This window comes from Panthera onca, chromosome X, assembly GCF_046562875.1.
Source record: "Panthera onca isolate mPanOnc1 chromosome X, mPanOnc1 haplotype 2, whole genome shotgun sequence".
Classification (NCBI taxonomy): Eukaryota; Metazoa; Chordata; class Mammalia; order Carnivora; family Felidae; genus Panthera; species Panthera onca.
Window position 1 is genome coordinate 55,824,745 of NC_138357.1, and position 22,363 is coordinate 55,847,107.

Consider the following 22,363-nt stretch of genomic DNA (forward strand, 5'->3'; position numbering starts at 1 on the left):
CTTTCCTATGGTTTTGGTGCAATTGTAAATGGGATTTATTCCTTGATTTCTCTTTTTGCTGCTTCAGTTTTGGTGTATAGAAATTTAACAATTTCTTTATGTTTATTTTGTATCCTGTGACGTTACTGAATTCTTGTATCAGTTAACAATTTTTTGTTTCTACGTAGAGTACCATGCCATCTTCAAATAATGAAACTTTGACTTCTTCCTTGCTGATTTGGATGTGTTTTATTTCTTTTTGTTGTCTGCTGGCTGTGGGTAGGACTTCCAATACTAGGTTAAATAACAGTGGTGAGAGTGGACATCCCTGTCTTGTTCCTGGCTGTAGAGAAAAAGCTCTCAGTTTTTCCACATTGAGGATTATGTAAGCCCATATATTTGTATATGGGCTTTATTATATTGATGTATGTTTCCTCTAACCCTACTTTGTTGAGGTATTTCTTTATGAAAGGATGCTGTACATGGCCAAATTCTTTTTCTGCATCTATTGTAAAGATCATATCATTCTTATACTTTATTTTATTAATGTATTGTACCATGTTGATTGACTTGCAAATATTGAACTACCTCTGCAGCCTAGGAATATATCCTACTTGATTGTGGTGAAATATTCTTTTAATGTACTGTTGGATTTGGTTTGCTAATATTTTATTGAGAGTTTTTATATCTATATTCACCAGGGATATTGGCCTATAATTTCTTTTTTTTTCTTTTTTCTTTCCTTTTTTGTAGAATGTTTACCTGGCTTTGGTATCAGGGAAATGCTGACCTCACTTGGAAATTTCCAGTCTTTTTCTATTATTTGGAATAGTTTGAGATTTATATGTATTAACTGTTCTTTACATGCTTGGTAAAGCAAGCCTGTGAAGCCGTCTTGCCCTGGACTTTTGTATGTTGGGAGATTTTTTTTTTTAGCTGATTAATTTTCTTTGCTGGTTATTGAAATGTTCAAGTTTTCTATTTCCTTCTGTTTCAGTTTTGGTAGCTTATATGTTTCTAAAAAATTTATCCATTTCTTCCAGGTTGTCCAAATTCCTTGGCACATAGTTTTTCATAATATTATCTTATCATTGTTTGTATTTCTGTGGTGTTGTTTGTTATTTCTCCTCCCTCACTTGATTTTATTTATTTGGGTCCTTTCTCTTTTCTTTTTGATAAGTCTAGCTAGGGGGTTATAAATTTTATTAATGTTTTAAAGAACCACCTGTGATTTCATTGATTTGCTCTACTGTTTTTTGGTTTTTGATTTTTGTTTTGTTTTGTTTTATTTTTGTTTGTCTGTTTGTTTTAGTTTGTATTTCTTCTGATGCCTTTAGGATTCTTTTGTTGCTCTTTTTATAGCTCCTTTAGGTGTAGGGTTGTTTATTTGAGATTTTTCTTGAGGTAGGCCTGCATATACTTCCTTCTTAGTACCTACCACTTTTGCTGCATCCCAAAGTTTTCAACCATTGTGCTTTCATTTTCATTTGTTTGCATGTATTTTTCAAAATGTCTCTCATTTCCTGCTTGACCCATCCATTACTCAGTAGCATGCTGTTTAACATCCATGTATTTGTGGTCTTTCCATATTTTTTCTTGTGATACACTTTACATTTCATAGTGTTGTGGTCAGGAAATATACATGGTATGATCTCAATCATTTTGTATTTGTTGAAGCCTGATTTGTGACCTACTATGTGATCTGTTCTGGAGTATCTCCTATGTGCACTTGAAAATAATGCATATTCTGTTGCTTTAAGATGGAATGTTCTGAATATATCTGTGGTTTATATGGCCCAGTGTGTCATTCAAAGACATTGTTTCCTTGTAGAATTTCTCTTTAGATCATCTAACCATTGATGTAATCGAGGTGTTAAAATCCCCTAGTGTTATTGTATTATTATCAATGAGTTGTTTTGTTTTTGTTATTACTTTTTTTTGATATATATTTGTGTTCTCCCTTCTTAGGTACACATATATTTACACTTTTTAGATCTTCTTGTTGTATTACCCCTTTTATTATGATACAGTGCCTTCTTCATCTCTTGGTACAGACTTTGGTTTAAAGTCTACTTTGTCAGATATAAGTATTGCTACTCTGGCTTGCTTTTGACATTCATTTGCATGATAAATATTTCTCCATCCCCTTACTTTCAACTTATAGGTTTCTTTAGTTCCTTTTTTTTAAATTTTTAATGTTTATTTAAACTTTTGAGAGAGAGAGAGTGGAAGCAGGGGGAGGGCAGACAGGGAGGGAGACACAGAACTTGAAGCAGGCTCCAGTTTCCACACTGTCTGCATGGAGCCTGATGTGGGGCCCAACTCATGAACTGTGAGATCATGACCTGAGCTGAAGTTGGACACTTAACCAACTAGACACCGGGTGCCCCAACCGGTGTCTTTAGTTCTTGTATGCAGCTTATAGATGTATCTTGTTTTTGTTTGTTTGTTTGTTTTTTGTTTTTTTATTTATTTTATTTTATTTTTTTTCAATATAAGAAATTGATTGTAAAACTGGTTTCCATACAACACCCAGTGCTCATCCCAACAGGTGCCCTCCTCAATACCCATCAGCCACCCTCCCCTCCCTCCCACCCCCATCAACCCTCAGTTTGTTCTCAGTTTTTAGGAGTCTCTTATGCTTTGGCTCTCTCCCACTCTAACCTCTTTTTTTTCCTTCCCCTCCCCCATGGGTTTCTGTTAAGTTATTTGGGAAATGTAAATCAACACTACCATGAGATATTACATCACACCTGTCATAATGGTTAAAATCACCACACAAGAAAGAAGAGGTGGTAGGCAAGATGTGGAGAAAGGTGAAATCTCTTGAAGTCTTGGAGGGAATGCAAACTGGTGCAGTCCTATGGAAAACAGTATGTAGGTTCCTCAAATTTAAAATTACCTATTATCCTCTGATAATGCAATTATGATCCAGCAATTGTACTACTAGGTATTTACACAAAGAATACAAAAATACTGATTTGATTTGAAGGGATACATGCACCCTGATGTTTATAGCAGCATTATCTACAACAGCCAAATCATTGAAAGAGTCCAAATATTATCCATCAACTAGTGTATGGATGAAGAAGTTGTAATGTGTGTGTGTGTGTGTGTGTGTGTGTGTGTGTGTGTGTAATGGAATATTACTTAGCTATAAAAATTAAATCTTGCTATTTGCAACAAGTTGGATGGAGTTATAAATTATTAAGCTAAGGGAAAGAAGTCAAAGAAAGACAAATATCATAAGATTTCACTCAAATGTGGAATTCACGATACAAAACATATGATCATAAGAGCATAAAGAAGAAAACCAAGAAACAGACTCTTAACTATGCATAATAAACTGATGGTTACCAGAGGGGAAACAGGTGGTGGAATGTGTTCAATAAGGAATGCACTTGTTGTGATGAGCGCCAGGTGTTGTATGTAATTGTTGAATCACTAAGTTGTACACCTGAAACTAATATTATGCTGAATGTCAACTAGATGAAATTTAAATAATAACTAAAACAGAAATAAAAATGAATACATTCATGCATTATTTCTCTTATACCTTAATGTTGTTGCCATAGATTACATGTACAGATTAAAACAACTTTCACTGTGTAATTTTGATTCTTAAAAATCTTCCTACATTCCACATACTTTATTTTATACTTGTGTTTATATCCTCATTATTTTTTAATTTAAATTAAAATTACATATTCCACCAGAAAAAAATTAGATTGTTTGGTTAACCTTATTGATTATATTTTTAAATTGATAGTTTTTCCATTACTGTATAGATGAGCACAAAATTATTAAGATTATTATATTTTCTAGTCATATATTTATTTATTCGTTTCTATACAGTTCCAGCCATTAAGAATTCCTTACTTGTAATTTCCTTCTTTAAGGTAATAATATTTCTCTTTAACTTTGGAGAAAAAGCCATGTTTTCTGGCACTTAACCAATCAGAATTCATCTGCCTATCTAAGCATTTTTATTGGTATCTTGCCATTTTACAAGCCTATTAATTTAGTACATTTCACTGTGGAAGTTACTGGCAATAGAGATTGCTAGAGGATTTTGATTTTACTCTCTTGCTGTTGAAGAGGGAAGTAAAAACAACATCTCTGATCCTTATGGTGCCAAATACTCTTTTTTTTTCATTTGGGGTTTATGGAAGGGAAAGACTATCTTTAGTTTGTCCAAAAATTAGACTAAAACCAATACTCTCATTCAATCAACATTCTCAGTGTAAGACTTCTATAGTACTCAGGTGATTTAGTGTAGTGGGTAAAATGCTGAAATATAAAAATTATAACTTAGTTTGTAGCCAAACAATTTACCTAGCAGATTCGTGGCCTTTGACAAGTTAGTCTCTACAAACTTTCTCTATAAAACAGGGATAACAACATGCACCCCACTGGATTGTTATAAGAATAAAATAAGATACAATAAGTATTTTAAACTGTTTTGAAAACAACAGAGCACTAAATAATTCAAAAAGTATAGATACAGACATAGGGATAGATATATAAAGATAGTTGGGTAAATTGTGTCTTGGATCCTTCCTTACCTCTAGTCTTTCCAGCTGCAGGTATTCCCACTTTCAGTGTTCTGCATTTCTTCCTATGCCCAGAGTTCTATGTTACCATTCTCCTTACCATTAGAAACCAAATGCGAAGAATTTGTTCACAGGTGTTAGAAGCTTTTAGTTTCTCTTCATGGTGGCATTTTCCTGTAAATGAATTTGTAAAGAGGATTTTGAGTAAAACTTATTCTCTTTTATAGCATGTTTCTTGAACTTTGCCTTCATGTTGTACTTTATTTATCATCCAAATCATATACTTGTATGATATTTTGAAAATAGTAAATCTTTCTTTGGAATCATTTGCTCAGGTTGTCTTTAGCTGCTAGTGGACCTAGACATAGTCATGGCTCAAGTTATGTAGAAGGTTCTGATGAAGTTATATTCCTTTCTATTTTTGAATTTTATATGAAATAACTTTTATATCTCTACTGGATTAACTCTTCTTTTTCATTCTTAATATTGTCAATATTAAATATTTTATTTTATTTCTTTTAATTTTTAATTTTTTTAATCTTTTATATTTGAGAGAGAGAGAGAAAGAGAAACAGATAGACAGACAGAGCTCAAGCAGGGGAGGGGCATAGAGATGAAGACATAATCTGAAGCAGGCTCCAGGCTCTGAGCTGTCAGCACAGAGCCTGATGCAGTGCCCAAACTCACAAGCAGTGAGATCATGACCTGAGCTGAAATCGGACACCCAGCCAACTGAGACACCCAGGCACCCCTTAAATATTAAATATTTAAAAAAAATACTTATCAGTTTCCAAATTTGGTTTGCTGCCAAAATATCAAATCATGCCTAAAATGTTATGTACACAATTTCTAATATTGATATTGATTACTCTTTTTATTAGTTTGCTAGGGATTTTCTAATAAATAACCACAGACCAAGTAGTTTAGACAGCATAAATTTATTGTCTCACAGTTCCAGAGGAAGCTCTAAAAGTCTGAAACCAAGGTATTGGTTAGGTTGATTCCTTCTGAGGGCTGTGAAGGAAGCATCTGTTCCAGGCCTCTTTGGCTTGTGGATGGTTTGTTATGCCCAGAATTCGTGATCCCCAAAGACCACCAGGGAGCCGAGTCCAATGCAAAAGCAGAAGAGCCTTTATTCGAGCTAGCTCGAGCTCAATCCCCTACCTGCACCGACGCAGCGGTGAGATACCAGGGAGAGAGCGAGTTTCAAAAACACAAAGGTTTTATTGGGGCCTAGGGGCAGTTGGTGAGGTAATGGCTGTGGCCTCGGCTGATTGGCTGGGGAAGGGTCAGAGTCCTGTTACGCAGGTCGCTGGGTGTGTTTTGATCAGGAAGTTTGAACGGGTGAGTGGGAGGTTACTCAAGGGGAGGAGGTGTGGTCTAGGTGAAGGACAGAGAACAAGATGGAGTCGGCCAGCGTAGGCCCGCCCTTTCAGGTTATCTTCTGTTTTGTTTCTTTGTGCCATCTTTCTTCTGTGTGTGTCTATAACCAAGTTTGACTTTTTTGTACAGACATTAGTCATATTTTATATGGGATCCACCCTACTCCAGTATGACCCCATCTTAACTAATTATATTTTCAATTACCCTATTCCCAAATAAATTCATATTTTGTGGAACTGGGGGTTAGGACTTTGACATATGAATTTTGATGGAGGACACAATTAAACCTATAACACTTCCCAGGTGTCTTCTATATATGGTGGAAGAGTTTTTTTCACTTATAGCTTCCATATGAGACATTGGTTATTAACACCAGTGTTACTTGGTGATAGCCTGTAGACCCATAACAGACCGTTTTAGAATATCAAATCAATATTATTATCATCAATATTATTTAAATCTATTTTTAACACTTTTTTACATATTAACTTAATTGGATATTGTCAAATCAACCCCCCTGATTTAGAGACACTTAGATATAGACTTTTTTCCTTTTACTTGATTATTATTAGCAACTTCATTTTGAACTGGCTGCATTTGCTTACATACTACTCCACCAATCCTCAGCTCATGTACATGTCCACTCCAGTGTGACTCAAGTCAGATATTCAAAACAATTAACTAACATTTTAGTGTTCTTCTAAGATGCATAGACACAGACCATAATCATTAGTGGTACTATATTAGGTATATATTGTGCCCACTCCCATATGCCCTCTCATCAGGAATTTGTTTTCTGACACTCAAATAAAATATTTGAAGTCACTCTTCATTAAGCCACCAGCAGATTACAAAGCACTTTTCTAAATAAATTTCAAGAAGAATTCTTAAACAAAATGTTGAAATAATCTTTTCTTATATACGGCAGTGTTAGAGGTTAAAATTAACACACTATTTTGATAAAATGACAGCAATTGGATGAAGTAAAAATAAACAATCTCATGTATGTATTGCAAAGAATAATTTTGAAATGTGACTGGAAGGAATATGAATTAATAGTGCTTTTTCATTTCACACAATATGATTGGAATCTTTATGGTTATCTATTGTTTATCTAATGCTGCCATCTAGTGAACATATGAAACTGATATTAAAATTTCTTCTAGGCATTTCAGTGCTTATTAAAGAAGATTTTACACACACAAAAATATATCTTTAAAAGATTCTCATATATTTTATCTTGAAGAATAAAGTTAAAGGAAGAATTCTGAGTCAAAAAGATAAATAAAATAATAGGCTTTACTTTGGGAAAAATAACTTTTATAAGGTGATATTCTTTTAGTCTAGCTATTTCATTTTTTTAATTTTTTAATGTTTATTTTTTGAGAGAGAGAGAGTCAGAGCATGAGCAGGGGAGGGACATAGATAGAGAGAGACACAGAATCAAAAGCAGGCTTCAGGCCCTGAGCTGTCAGCACAGAGCCCGAAAAGGGGCTCAAACCCATGAACCATGAGCACATGACCTGCCTGCAGTCGGACACAACCAAATGAGCTACCCAGGATCCCCAACTGTTTTATTTTTCTTGAATTTCATTTCAGTCATTAACTATTACTTTCTAAAAGTACAGCTATAACTTTTATTTCATAAAGTGAGGCTTATTTTTGCGCTGTAATAAATGTGAAATTACTTTTGTACTTTCCTCTATTAATGATATTGTATGACTGAGGCTTAATGTACCATATGTAAAATTTAAGTATTATAAACATACCTTTTGAAGCATATATTTTAATTTATTATAGAATTAGCTAACTCTTATTATAGGCTATAAAAAGCATACTGCCCTTTTTAATAGTTATATGTAATATGTTCATATAATTATTACACTTTCTCAATTTTATACAAATGAATCTTGGTTATATTTGCTTTAGTTCATTGCATTTATAACACATCAGATTAATGGTACCTCAAATTCATTGTAACACACAAACAACATAGTTGTTACTAGCATCAACTTATTTTTACTTTTTACTTAGTACTTTTCATTGAGTAATATAAATTTAATAAACTATAGCATTAGTGTAAAAATCACGGGCAAATTATAGACAGGAATTATGGATTTATTTTATTTTATTTTTTTTTGAAATTTTATTTTTTATTTATTTATTTATTTTTTTTTATTTTTTAATATATGAAATTTACTGTCAAATTGGTTTCCATACAACACCCAGTGCTCATCCCAAAAGGTGGCCTCCTCAATACCCATCACCCACCCTGCCCTCCCTCCCACCCTGCCCTCCCTCCCACCCCCCATCAACCCTCAGTTTGTTCTCAGTTTTTAACAGTCTCTAATGCTTTGGCTCTCTCCCACTCTAACCTCTTTTTTTTTTTTTTTTTTTTTTTCCTTCCCCTCCCCCATGGGTTTCTGTTATGTTTCTCAGGATCCACATAAGAGTGAAACCATATGGTATCTGTCTTTCTCTGTATGGCTTATTTCACTTAGCATCACACTCTCCAGTTCCATCCATGTTGCTACAAAAGGCCATATTTCATTTTTTCTCATTGCCACGTAGTATTCCATTGTGTATATAAACCACAATTTCTTTATCCATTCATCAGTTGATGGACATTTAGGCTCTTTCCATAATTTGGCTATTGTTGAGAGTGCCGCTATAAATATTGGGGTACAGGTGCCCCTATGCATCAGTACTCCTTAGACAGGAATTATGGATTTAAATCCTGGATCTCCTACTTGCAAAATTCTGAACTAACTGTACCTTAAACTCACTGTACCTGAAACTATAGGAATTCAAAAGACCCCCAAAGAATTGAACCAGAGTAACCTGACAGACATAATATTTCTCCTTGGTTTAATAATTTTATTAAAAATATAAGTTCAGTTCTCAGCCAAAGTTTGGTTATCTGCATTTACTAAATAGGTAGCAGAGTCTATGAAACATCAGGTAGGTGCAAAAACTGCTTTCTCAAAAGCTATATGAAAAGACATTTAACTATACAAAGCCTAAAACATTAGAATGGTTTTGAAAACACTATAACTGTTATAAAATTGAAAGCCATTGTAGCCAATGTACTGATATATTTGTAACAATTGATTTTTGGGGGGCAAATAGCCTTGATTTGTAGTATTTCAAGATTTTTGTGCTAAAATACTACCATGGTAATTTAAGTGAGCAACGTTATATCAGCTACCTTGCAAATTTCCAGAACATTAACAATTGGCCCCCTAAGTCATTACAAACAGGTTCCAGCACAACATTATTTCCACTTGGATATCTTTCTGTCATGTTATTCTTTCATTAGTATTGTATGTAGTTCTTTTTTTTAAAGTTTATTTGGAAGGGGAGCAGCAGAAGGAGTGGGAGAGAGAACCCCAAGCAGGCTCTGCGTTGTCAGTGCAGAGCCTGATATGGAACTTGATCTCACAAACCATGAGATAATGACCTGCGCCAAAATCAAGAGTTGGCCACTTAACCATCCAAGCCACCCAGGCACCCCTTTTGTTAATATTGTATGTAGTTCTGAGTCTCAGAATCAAGATGCTATAATTCTTGGGGTGACTAAGGTAAATTGGTATTCAACATTGATTCCTTCATCCTGTTATAATGAAAAAGCTTAGGAAACTGAAAAGTACATTTTTCAAACTACCTTGCTGCTAGAGTTTGGGATGTGATTATATATGGCTCATCAAATATATTTGCATGAGATTACAAAGCAAAATAATTTTGTTCCTCTATTATCCATGTTAACAGAGGTACCAGTATGAGGTTACCAGCTTCCTGGTTATCCATAGGCAGGTGGAGTTTGGGGATTTTATTATCGTTGTGTGTATTATAGTGAGCATGTAGTGGTTTCAGAACCCAGAGCAGTTGCAGTGTCTTCATGGCTGTGCAGGATTCTCTGTTCTAATGGTTTCCTGATAATGGAAGCTTCTGGATTGTGGCAGTGTCATTGTGCAACTTAGCAGGAAGATTTTTGAGTCTAGAGTTTCCCTATTGATCTGGGCACTCTAACCATAAAAATCTCTTAGAAGCCCTTTAAAAATGCTATACTTATTCATATATTTATAGTTTTGCTTAGCTGTCATAATTACACATGGCTTATTCAGTTACTGCCCTATTCGATTTGTCCCCATTATTGCTAAGATTTAAAAACTATACACATTTTTTTTTAGTTTTTATTTGCATTCTTTAATTCACTTTATTTTGTGTTCTACTCTGACTACTCCACCAAAATTTATTTTTCTAAAGTCATCAAGGATATTTGTGTTACCAAATCTAAAATTTGTTTTAATGTTTATTTATTTTTGAAACAGACACAGAGTGCGAGCAGGGGAGGGGCAGAGAGGGAGGGAGACACAAAATCTGAAACTGGCTTCAGGCTCTGAGCTGTCAGCACAGAGCCCGATGCAGGGCTCGAACCCACAAACTGTGAGATTGTGACTTGAGCCGAATTCGGAGGCACAACTGAGCCACCCAGGTGCCCCTGTGTTACCAAATATAAAGGATACATTTTAGATCTCATACAAGGAAAATATGGTCTAAACATAAAGCCAAGGGTATGACTGTAAAATCATTTGTTAAGACTTCAAAAAGTTCGAAGGTTGGGTTTCAGTGTATAGTGCAGTCTGATAAAAAGCCTTCTAAAGAGTTTAAGGGTGTGCCTCTTAGATTTTCTCAAACAATAGTGTTTTCAGGAAGTTTCAGGGTGTGACTCTCAGCCATTTCAATAGAAATCCAAAGTACAGAGTGCATATTTTAAGGAATTTGTGGGCATGGCATTAGTCAAATGAAGTGAACCCCAATGGGACTTGAGGGACACTCACAAAGTGTTAAAGATAAGTACATTCACAGAAACACTGCCAATTTGAACTGACATGACCAGAGACAAGTAGGAAATGTAAAAAAAAAAAAAAAAAAAGCCTTTTGACCACTAGATACTACTGATGGAAAGCAAACTGAAAAAAAACAAAAAAAAACAAAAAAAACAAGAAAACAAAACACTCAACTGCAAACGTGTACTACCTTTCATGAAGATGGAAGGGTGATTCTGAGAGCAGAACCAGGAGACCAGGGAGACAGGAAATTATTGCTAGGCAGGCATACGATGGTGTGGAACCTCAAGTATCTGACTGGCTGGGTTTTAGAATTGTTATGGCTGTTGTGCCTCTAATTTCCCCTTTTGTGAAGAGGACATCTATATAGCACTTATGCTATTACTGTCCTCCCACTATTGTATGGTGGTGATGTGAGAGATAGATAACTTGTTCCTTTCATTCCCAAGTCTTCAGATAGAAAAGAAATGTACTTGAGGTTCTCTGCTTATTAAAATATATGAGGAGCTTCATCCATAACAAAACCTAATTTGGATGATGACATCTTGAACTTTGAACTGATTCTGTAATAGCATGAGGCCTTTGGGTACCTTACTATCATGAGCTAAACTCCAAGACCTGACTTTTACTGCCCACCTGCTTGTACTCACTGACCTTTGTCCCACATTTTCCCTTAAGCTCTTCTTTCCAGCTAATATCTTAACTCAGGCAAATGGAAAGTGAAACTGCCCCTAAATTGATAACAATTGCCCTGACGATATCTCCATCCAGCCCAGACCACCCAGACCAGTTTGCACTTAACCCCTGCCTATGCATGTACAAATAGACCATTAAGTGACCTCTAGAATGACTGCAAACTACCTTTACCTCATGATAATACTAAAATATCTGCCCAAGGAGGAGCATAAGCCTCATTTACATAACATACAATGTGTGTATAGGCATGTATCATTAAGACACATGCTTGACCTTATGCCCGCCTCTATGTACCATGACGAGGCTTCCCTATCTAATTTTTTATCTTAACCCTAAATTTAAAAAAATCCATTCATCCTTGTTTGGGGAGTCACAGCTTTGGAAGTCATTCTCTGTGATCTCCGTATTTGCTGCAAATGAAGTTTTCTTTGTGAGACAGCTCAACCTGGTGAGGTTTCTGATTTGCCAAGGAACAAACTCACATTGGTTTAGTTACATTAAGAAAGGATGAATATATGTTACTAACAAGAGGGACAAATACTTTTTTCCATAAAAAAATTTGACACTGATACTTTTAAAATATATCAACAAGTTCTTTGATACTCCTTTCTTCAAGTTGTACAACCTAATTCCCCTCCACTGAATGTGTTCTGGATTTAGTAAATCACTTCTAATGAATGGAATAAATAGAAGTGATGGTAGATGGCTTCAGAAACTAAGTGATGAAAGACATTATAATTGCATTTCTGTTCTTTTTCTTAGATTATTATCTCTGGGGTAAGTTAGCTACTGTTTCCAGAAGACGCTGACATGGAAAGTGACTTACTTCATGATGCCATAAAAAAAATGTTATAGACCAGGAAGCTTAAACAATACACATTTATTTCTCACAATTTTGGAGGCTGGGAAGTCCAAGATCAAGGTGTTGGATAATTTGCTTTCTAGTGAGATCTCTTTTCCTTATTATGTCCTCACATGGCAGAGAAATAGGGATTGAGGGTGAGTGCTCACAATCTTTTCTGTCTCTTACTATAAGAGCACTAATGAATCCCATCATAAGAGCTTGCACCCTTATGACATAATTATCACCTACAGTTCTCATCTCCAAATACCATTATATTGGGGATTAGACTTCAACATATAAATTTGGGGATACACAAACATGCAGTCCATACCATAGAGGAAATGAGGCCTTCTGCTAACAATCCCAAAGGAATTTAAGCATCCTGACAACAGCCATGTGAGTGAACCAACTTAGAAGTGGATCCTCCTTTTCCTGTCAAATTTTCAGATGACTGCAGCCCAGACTGAGAGCTTAACTGAAGCCTCATGAGAGACTATGAACCTGAAAGATCCAGCTAAACTGCTCTCAGATTTTCAACCATTAGCAACTGTGTGAGATAATAAATGTTTGTAGTTTTGAGCTGATAAATTTTGGGTAAATTTTGACATTAGTAAATTACTAAGATATAAATTTTGCTTTAAGCATAATTAGTTGATTTCATTTTCTTGAAACGTTCAATTGGTTTCTAGATATCACACTAATGGTTTTCTCTTCCCTCTCTGGGTACTTATTTTCAGATGAGTTTACTGTTCCATTACTAATTTATAAATATTTAAACTTGAGTTCATCTTAACTACACTAGTCCTTTTTAAAATGTTACTGTCTACATCCAAACCCTAAGTGGTCCCCTGTAGACTTATGGCTTTAAATATAACCTTTATGAAGATTTTTTGTAATTTATAAATCAGCCCACATCTCTCCCCTGATCTCCAGACCCATGTGTCTCTTTGATAGATTTACTTCTGGAAACCAAGAGTTAGTTTGAAGTATTTTATTTATATGTATATATATATATATACATATATATATATATATACAAATATATATGTATATAGATATATATAGTTATATATATATATATATAGTTATATATATAGTTAAACAATATATATATAAATAGATTTTACCAATATATGAAGTTTATTGTCAAATTGGTTTCCATACAAAACCCAGGGCTCATCCCAAAGGTGCCCTCCTCAATACCCATCACCCACCCTCCCCTCACTCCCACCGCCCATCAAACCTCAGTTTGTTCTCAGTTTTTGAGAGTCTCTTATGCTTTGGCTCTCTCCCACTCTAACCTCTTTTTTTTTTCCTTCCCCTCCCCCATGGGTTTCTGTTAAGTTTCTCAGGACCCACATAAGAGTGAAACCATATGGTATCTGTCTTTCTCTGTATGGCTTATTTCACTTAGCATAACACTCTCCAGTTCCATCCATGTTGCTACAAAGGGCCATATTTCATTCTTTCTTATTGCCATGTACTGCTCCATTGTATATATAAACCACAATTTCTGCATCCATTCATCAGTTGATGGACATTTAGGCTCTTTCCATAATTTGGCTATTGTTGAGAGTGCTGCTATAAACATTGGGGTACAAGTGCCCCTATGCATCAGTACTCCTGTATCCCTTGGGTAAATTCCTAGCAGTGCCATTGCTGGGTCATAGGGTAGGTCTATTTTTAATTTTCTGAGGAACCTCCACACTGCTTTCCACAGCAGCTGCACCAATATGCATTCCCACCAACAGTGCAAGAGGGTTCCCATTTCTCCACATCCTCGCCAGCATCTATAGTCTCCTGATTTGTTCATTTTGGCCACTCTGACTGGCGTGAGGTGATATCTGAGTGTGGTTTTGATTTGTATTTCCCTGATGAGGAGTGACGTTGAGCATCTTTTCATGTGCCTGTTGTCCATCCGGATGTCTTCTTTAGAGAAGTGTCTATTCATGTTTTCTGCCCATTTCTTCACTGGGTTATTTGTTTTTCGGGTGTGGAGTTTGGTGAGCTCTTTATAGATTTTGGATACTAGCCCTTTGTCCGATATGTCATTTGCAAATATCTTTTCCCATTCCGTTGGTTGCCTTTTAGTTTTGTTGTTGTTCCCTTTGCTGTGCAGAAGCTTTTTATTTTCATAGGGTCCCAGTAGTTCATTTTTGCTTTTAATTCCCTTGCCTTTGGGAATGTGTCAAGTAAAAAATTGCTACGGCTGAGGTCAGAGAGGTCTTTTCCTGCTTTCTCCTCTAGAGTTTTGATGGTTTCCTGTCTGACATTCAGGTCCTTTATCCATTTTGAGTTTATTTTTGTGAATGGTGTGAGAAAGTGGTCTAGTTTCAACCTTCTGCATGTTGCTGTCCCGTTCTCCCAGCACCATTCGTGAAAGAGACTGTCTTTTTTCCATTGGATGTTCTTTCCTGCTTTGTCAAAGAAGAATTGGCCATACGTTTGTGGGTCTAGTTCTGGGGTTTCTATTTTACTCCATTGGTCTATGTGTCTGTTTTTGTGCCAATACCATGCTGTCTTGATGATGACAGCTTTGTAGTAGAGGCTAAAGTCTGGGATTGTGATGCCTCCTGCTTTGGTCTTCTTCTTCAAAATTACTTTGGCTATTCGGGGCCTTTTGTGGTTCCATATGAATTTTAGGATTGCTTGTTCTAGCATCGAGAAGAATGCTGGTGCAATTTTGATTGGGATTGCGTTGAATGTGTAGATAGCTTTGGGTAGTATTGACATTTTGACAATATTTATTCTTCCAATCCATGAGCAAGGAATGTCTTTCCATTTCTTTATATCTTCTTCAATTACCTGCATAAGCTTTCTATAGTTTTCAGCATACAGATCTTTTACATCTTTGGTTAGATTTATTCCTAGGTATTTTATGCTTCTTGGTGCAATTGTGAATGGGATCAGTTTCTTCATTTGTCTTTCTGTTGCTTCATCGTTAGTGTATAAGAATGCAACTGATTTCTGTACATTGATTTTGTATCCTGCAACTTTGCTGAATTCATGTATTAGTTCTAGCAGACTTCTGGTGGAGTCTATCGGATTTTCCATGTATAATATCATGTCATCTGCAAAAAGTGGAATCTTAACTTCCTCTTTGCCAATTTTGATGCCTTTGATTTCCTTTTGTTGTCTGATTGTTGATGCTAGCACTTCCAACACTATGTTAAACAACAGCGGTGAGAGTGGACATCCCTATTATGTTCCTGATCTCAGGGAAAAAGTCTCAGTTTTTCCCCATTGAGGATAATGTTAGCTGTGGGCTTTTCATAAATGGCTTTTATGATCTTTAAGTATGTTACTTCTATCCCGACTTTCTCGAAGGTTTTTATTAAGGAAGGTAGCTGAATTTTGCTAAAAGCCTTTTATGCATCGATTGACAGGATAATATGGTTCTTATCTTTTCTTTGATTAATGTGATTTATCACATTGATTGATTTGCAACTGTTGAACCATGGACTCTTATTTGTTGGGAGATTTTTGATGACTGATTCAATTTCTTTCTGGTTATGGGTCTGTTCGAGCTTTCTATTTCCTCCTGATTGAGTTTTTGAAGTATGTGGGTGTTTAGGAATTTGTCCATTTATTCCAGGTTGTCCAATTTGTTGGCATATAATTTTTCATAGTATTCCCTGATAATTGCTTGTATCTCTGAGGGATTGGGTGTAATAATTCCATTTTCATTCATGATTTTATCTATTTGGGTCATTTCCCTTTTCTTTTTGAGAAGCCTGGCTAGAGGTTTATCCATTTTGTTTATTTTTTCAAAAAACCAACTCTTGGTTTCGTTGATCTGCTCTACAGGTTTTTTAGATTCTATATTGTTTATTTCTGCTCTGATCTTTATTATTTCTTTTCTTCTGCTGTTTAGGCTGTCTTTGCTGTTCTGCTTCCATTTCCTTTAGGTGTGCTGTTAGATTTTGTATTTGGGATTTTTCTTGTTTCTTGAGATAGGCCTGGATTGCAATGTATTTTCCTCTCAGGATTAGCTTCGCTGCATCCCAAAGCGTTTGGATTGTTGTATTTTCATTTTCATTTGTTTTCATATATTTTTTAATTTCTTCTCTAATTGACTGGTTGACCCATTCATTCTTCAGTAGGGTGTTCTTTAACCTCCATGCTTTTGGAGGTATTCCATACTTTTTCCTGTGGTTGATTTCAAGCTTCATCGCATTGTGGTCTGAAAGTATGCATGGTATGATTTCAATTCTTGTATACTTATGAAGGGCTGTTTTGTGACCCAGTATGTGATCTATCTTGGAGAATGTTCCACGTGCACTCGAGAAGAAAAGTATATCTGTTGCTTTGGGATGCACAGTTCTAAATATATCTGTCAAGTCCATCTGATCCAATGTATCATTCAGGGCCCTTGTTTCTTTTTTGACCGTGTGTCTAGATGATCTATTCATTGTTGTAAGTGGAGTGTTAAAGTCCCCTGCAATTACCACATTCTTATCAATAAGGTTGCTTATGTTTGTGAGTAATTGTTTTATATATTTGGGGGCTCCTATATTCGGCGCATAGACATTTATAATTGTTAGCGCTTCCTGATGGATAGACCCTGTGATTATTATATAATGCCCTTCTTCATCTCTTGTTTCAGCCTTTAATTTAAAGTCTAGTTTGTCTGATATAAGTATGGCTACTCCAGCTTTCTTTTGACTTCCAGTGTCATGATAAATAGTTCTCCATCCCCTCACTCTCAATCTGAAGGTGTCCTCAGGTCTAAAATGAGTCTCTTGTGGACAGTAAATAGATGGGTTTTGTTTTTATATCCATTCTGATACCCTATGTCTTTTGGTTGGCGCATTTAGTCCATTTACATTCAGTGTTATTCTAGAAAGATATGGGTTTAGAGTCATTGTGATGTCCATAGGTTTCATGTTTGTAGCGGTGTCTCTGGTATTTGTCTCACAGGATCCCCCTTAGGATCTCTTGTCGGGCTGGTTTAGTGGTGATGAATTCCTTCAGTTTTTGTTTGTTTGGGAAGACCTTTATCTCTCCTTCTATTCAACATGACAGACTTGCTGGATAAAGGATTCTCGGCTGCATATTTTTTTTCTATTCATCACACTGAAGATCTCCTGCCATTCCTTTCTGGCCTGCCAAGTTTTAGTAGAGAGATCGGTCACGAGTCTTATAGGTCTCCGTTTATATGTTAGAGCACGTTTATCTCTAGCTGCTTTCAGAATTTTCTCTTTATCCTTGTATTTTGCCAGTTTCACTATGATATGTCTTGCAGAAGATCGATTCAATTTACGTCTGAAGGGAGATCTCTGTGCCTCTTGGATTTCAATGTTTTTTTCCTTCCCCAGATCAGGGAAGTTCTTAGCTATTATTTCTTCAAGTACACCTTCAGCACCTTTCCCTCTCTCTTTCTCCTCTGGAATACCAATTATGCGTAGATTATTTCTCTTTAGTGTGTCACTTAGTTCTCTAATTTTCCCCTCATACTCCTGGATTTTTTTATCTCTCTTTTTCTCAGCTTCTTCTTTTTCCATAATTTTATCTTCTAGTTCACCTATTCTCTCCTCTGCCTCTTCAACCCGAGCCATGGTTGTCTCCATTTTATTTTGCAGTTCATTAATAGCATTTTTTACCTCTTCCTGGCTGTTCCTTGGTCCCTTGATCTCTGTAGCAAGAGATTCTCTGCTCTCCTTTATACTGTTTTCAAGCCTAGCGATTAGTTTTATGACTATTATTCTAAATTCACTTTCTGTTATTTTGTTTAAATCATTTTTGATCAGTTCATTAGCTGTTGTTATTTCCTGGACGTTTTTCTGTGGGGAATTCTTCCGTTTTGTCATTTTGGATAGTCCCTGGAGTTGTGCAGGACTGAGGGGTAGTTCCATTGTGCTATCTTGAATAAATTGCGGTGTTGGGTGGGGCCGCAGTCAGACCTGATGTCTGCCCTCAGCCCACTGCTGGGGCCACAGTCAGACTGGTGTGTGCCTTCTCTTCCCCTTTCTCCTAGGGGCGGGATTCACGGTGGGGTAGTGTGGTCCATCTAGGCTACTTGCACACTGCCAGGCTTGTGGTGCTGGGGATCTGGCGTATTAGCTGGGGTGGGTAGGCAAGGTGCACGGGAGCCAGAGGGGCAGGCTCAGCTCCCTTTTCCTTTCGAGATCCACTTTGGAAGGGGCCCTGCTGCACCAGGAGGGAGTCAGACCCGCCTGAGGGATGGATAGGCAGAAGCACAGCTTTGGGTGTTTGAGCGGTGCAAGCAAGTTCCCTGGCAGGAACTAGTTCCCTTTGGGATTTTGGCTGGGGGATGGGCGAGGCAGATGGCGCTGGCGATCGCCTTTGTTCCCCGCCGAACTGGACTCTGTTGTCCGGGGCTCAACAACTCTCCCTCCCGTTTTCCTCCAGGCCTCCTGTTCTCCAAGCAGACCTATTAGCTTGTAACCTTCCAGATGTCAAGTCCCGCTTGCTGTGGGAACAGACTCCATCTGGCCTCTCTGCTCTTGCAAGCCAAACTCGGGGGCTCTGCCTGGCCGGTTGGCTGCCCCTCCACCCCAGCTCCCTCCTGCCAGTCCGTGGAGCATCACCACCCCCTCTACCCTTCCTAAACTCTTCCGTGGACCTCTCATCTGTGCTTGGCTCCGGAGACTCCGTTCTGCTAGTCTTCTGGTGGTTTTCTGGGTTATTTAGGCAGGTGTAGGTGGAATCTAAGTGATCAGCAGGATACGCTGTGAGCCCAGCATCCTCCTACGCCTCCATCTTCCCAGGATCCTTATATATATATACAGTTAAATTTATTTATTTATTTATTTATTTATTTATTTATTTATTTAGAGGGTGGGAGAGCAGAGAGATAGGGGAGAAAGAATCCCAAGCAGGCTCCGCACTGTTAGCACAGAACCCAATGCAGGGATCAATCGCATGATCCCTGAGACCATGACCTGAGCCAAAACTGAGAGTCAGATGCTCAAATTACTGAGGCACTTAGGCACCTCTGAAGTATTTTAAGTTGACGTTTTGTGGAATAAACGTGAATCAAGTGTAGACTCACCTTTTAATGACATTTTTAGACCATATAATTGTGTACAGTTGAAGTTCATGGTTAATAAATTCAAGAATATGAAATTCAGTAAACTTTGTTCACAAAACATGTTATTTGTTAGGACAACAAATTAGTCCTCTGGGTTTACTGGCAACATGCATGCATGAGCATGTATCTTTCTCATAATTATTTAATTAAACTTTGGTATAAGTAATTTTTTATAATAAATTCTTATCTTAACATTGAGGGCTTAAGGCTAGTAAGTAATATTAACTGAAATTGAAATTAATGTATTATTTCCCTTTTTCAATTTTTATTCACAATCTGTGTGCTAGTGATGTTGTTGATTGGATTAAATTTGTGATAACCATTAAAATAATTCAGCTTGTAATATTGTATTTGGTGATTAATATCGATAAAATTCCCAGAAGACTGTATTACCACTTTACAGATGAAAATATCACTATGACATATCAGTGTGGAACTCCCCCCCATGTTTTGAGTTTAATCGTGAATAAAATATTTGAAACATTGAGATACACATTAGCAAATCAAGATCAAAGTAGAACAGTATTCAAATATTACAAAATGAGATGAGCAGTTACATAATGAGATATTCTAATTTGCCTTTTGCAAATTTCTCTCTCAGCAGGCTGACTGAAATTTATCTGGATTCTGGCTCTTATTAAATCAGTCTTAGAACATTTTTTTTTTTTTTTTTTTAGTCTTAGAACATTCTTATGGGTGCTGATATTTTCCTTTTAGTCACAGTCTCTGAGCTCTGTTGATACATGAAAATTAAAAATGGAAATACTATTGCAGAAAAGCTGCTTTCACAGGAAGATAGGGCCAAGTTAGTGAATTAGACTATTGGTGAATTGGACTATGGACTGCTGCACTGCAGGCAAAGCAGCCCAGAGTGGAAATGGTTAACAAAACAAAAGATGCCTTATTGACCCTGAGGTTATTTCCCCTATCTGTCTCATCCCCTAGTCTAGCTAAGATAAAACAGGCATGGAACCTCCTGTCTGCCATTACCAACCATCTACCCATTTTCCCAGCGTCAGGATTTTGTTTTATATTGACCCAAACCCCAAACACTGTATATCTTCAAAACCCCCCTCTTCCCTCATGCCCCCAAGTTAATGTCCACAGTTTCTTTGTCTCTTTGTACACTCCCATCACGTTTGTAAGCCTTCTGATCTGAATAAATATGAGGCAAGGACCCTTATTTGGGGCTCTTGTCTTTTCCTGGACATTAGCCATCTCTTGCTTCAATCCTGCATCCTCTCTTTTGCTGGTCAAAAAAGAACTTTAGACTTAGAGTCTACGACAGGCCAAGCCTAGTGACCAATGATGGTGGTTAATGTGCATACTAAATAAGAGACCCAAATGTTGAAAGATGAATTCACCAAAAAAAAAAAGAGTTATACTATACATAAAATCAAGTAATATTTAAACCATGAAGAAAGTGGAATTTACAGAGAAACCCTGGGCTAATGTCTGTATGACTATTTCCTGCCAAAAGGAAACTGCAGGTCCAAGTCCTTTAGACCTCACTTAAAGGAAAATCTCTGAGAACAATTGTTGGTTTGAGAATAGGGGTATAATTGAGTTTCTCAAGAGGATGACTACTCTTTTAAAGAAAATATTTCTATCTGATGGGGTCGAAGCTACAAGTTGATAAGAAACATACTGGTTAGGTTTTGTCATTTTTACTTATTGTAAATATATACAGCCATTCTAAAATGCTCATAAAATTGTACATAGTTTGTAAAAATGCAGTGAATAAGTGTAAGTAGCTGTGATATTATGATGAGTTAATAATAGTTAATAATGATTTCCTGAATAAAATAGGAACTAAATGAATTGGTAGAATGGAGTGACTTTCAATAAATGAAGAATGGCATCTTATGAATTGGTACAAAGGAGCATAATTGGAAATTTGGAATGAAATATAATTATATTAGTCCATGTTGTCTTAAAGAATGGTATTAAATACAATTAAAATTCAATAACCATAACGTTTACTAAGTAGTGCCAAGGACAAGGAGTGGATCCTGTCACCAAGCTGTGCCACCTGAACAAGGACATGAAGATCAAGTCCCTGGAGGAGAGCTATCTCTTCTCCCTGCCTTTCAAGGAATCTGAGATCATTGACTTTTTCCTGATGCATCCCTCAAGGATGAAGTTTTAAAGATTAGGCTTGTGCAAAAGCAGATCCATGAGGCCAGTGGACCAGGTTCAAGGCACTTGTTGCCATTGAGATCACAATAGGTATGTCGATCTGAGTGTTAAGTGTTCCAAGGATGTAGCCACTGCCATCCATGGGGCCATCAACCTGGCGAAGCTTTCCATTTACTGCATGTGTCAAGGCTACTGGGAGAACAACATCAGCAAACCCCACACTGTCCCATGCAAGATGGACCAGCCACTGTGGTTCTGTGCTTGTGTGCTTCATCCCTGCCCCAGAGGTATTGGCATTGTGCCCAAGAAGCTACTGATGATGTCTGGTATTGACAATGGCTACACCTCGACCAAGGGCTGCACTGCCACCCTGGACAACTTCACCAAAGCCATTTGTGATGCCATGTCCAAAACCTACAGCAATCTCACACCTCACCTCTGGTAAAAGAGTGTGTTCAACAAGTCGCCCTATCAGGAACTCAGTGACCATCTTGTAAAGACTCACACCAGAATCTCTGTGCAGAGGTCCCATGCTCCAGGTGTGTCCAACACAGATTTATACAAGAAAATTAAAGCGAAATAAAGCATCTTAAAAAAAGAAAAAAAACAAACACAGCAAAACAAAACCATTTATTAAGTAGAATAATGTATTAATGCAACCATTGCATTAAGAGGCTTAATCATTATTCCCAATATTGAAGTTATTGATGAGTACAGTAGGAAAAATCACTTATAATAATATAGCTGAATTTATTGTAGATAAAATATGATCATAAATATCTTTCAAGTGCTTGTACAAAGGGTGTGAAATCCAGAGAATAACTTAGATTGTTATTCATGTGTTGGATAACAATCTAAAATAAAT

At 36.7% G+C, this 22,363-nt stretch overlaps 1 pseudogene; it reads left to right on the forward strand.

Moving 5' to 3' along the window:
- The first annotated feature begins 18,579 nt into the window (after nt 1–18,579).
- LOC145713758 (small ribosomal subunit protein uS5 pseudogene) lies at nt 18,580–22,081 on the forward strand (annotated as a pseudogene).
- The last annotated feature ends 282 nt before the right edge of the window (nt 22,082–22,363 follow it).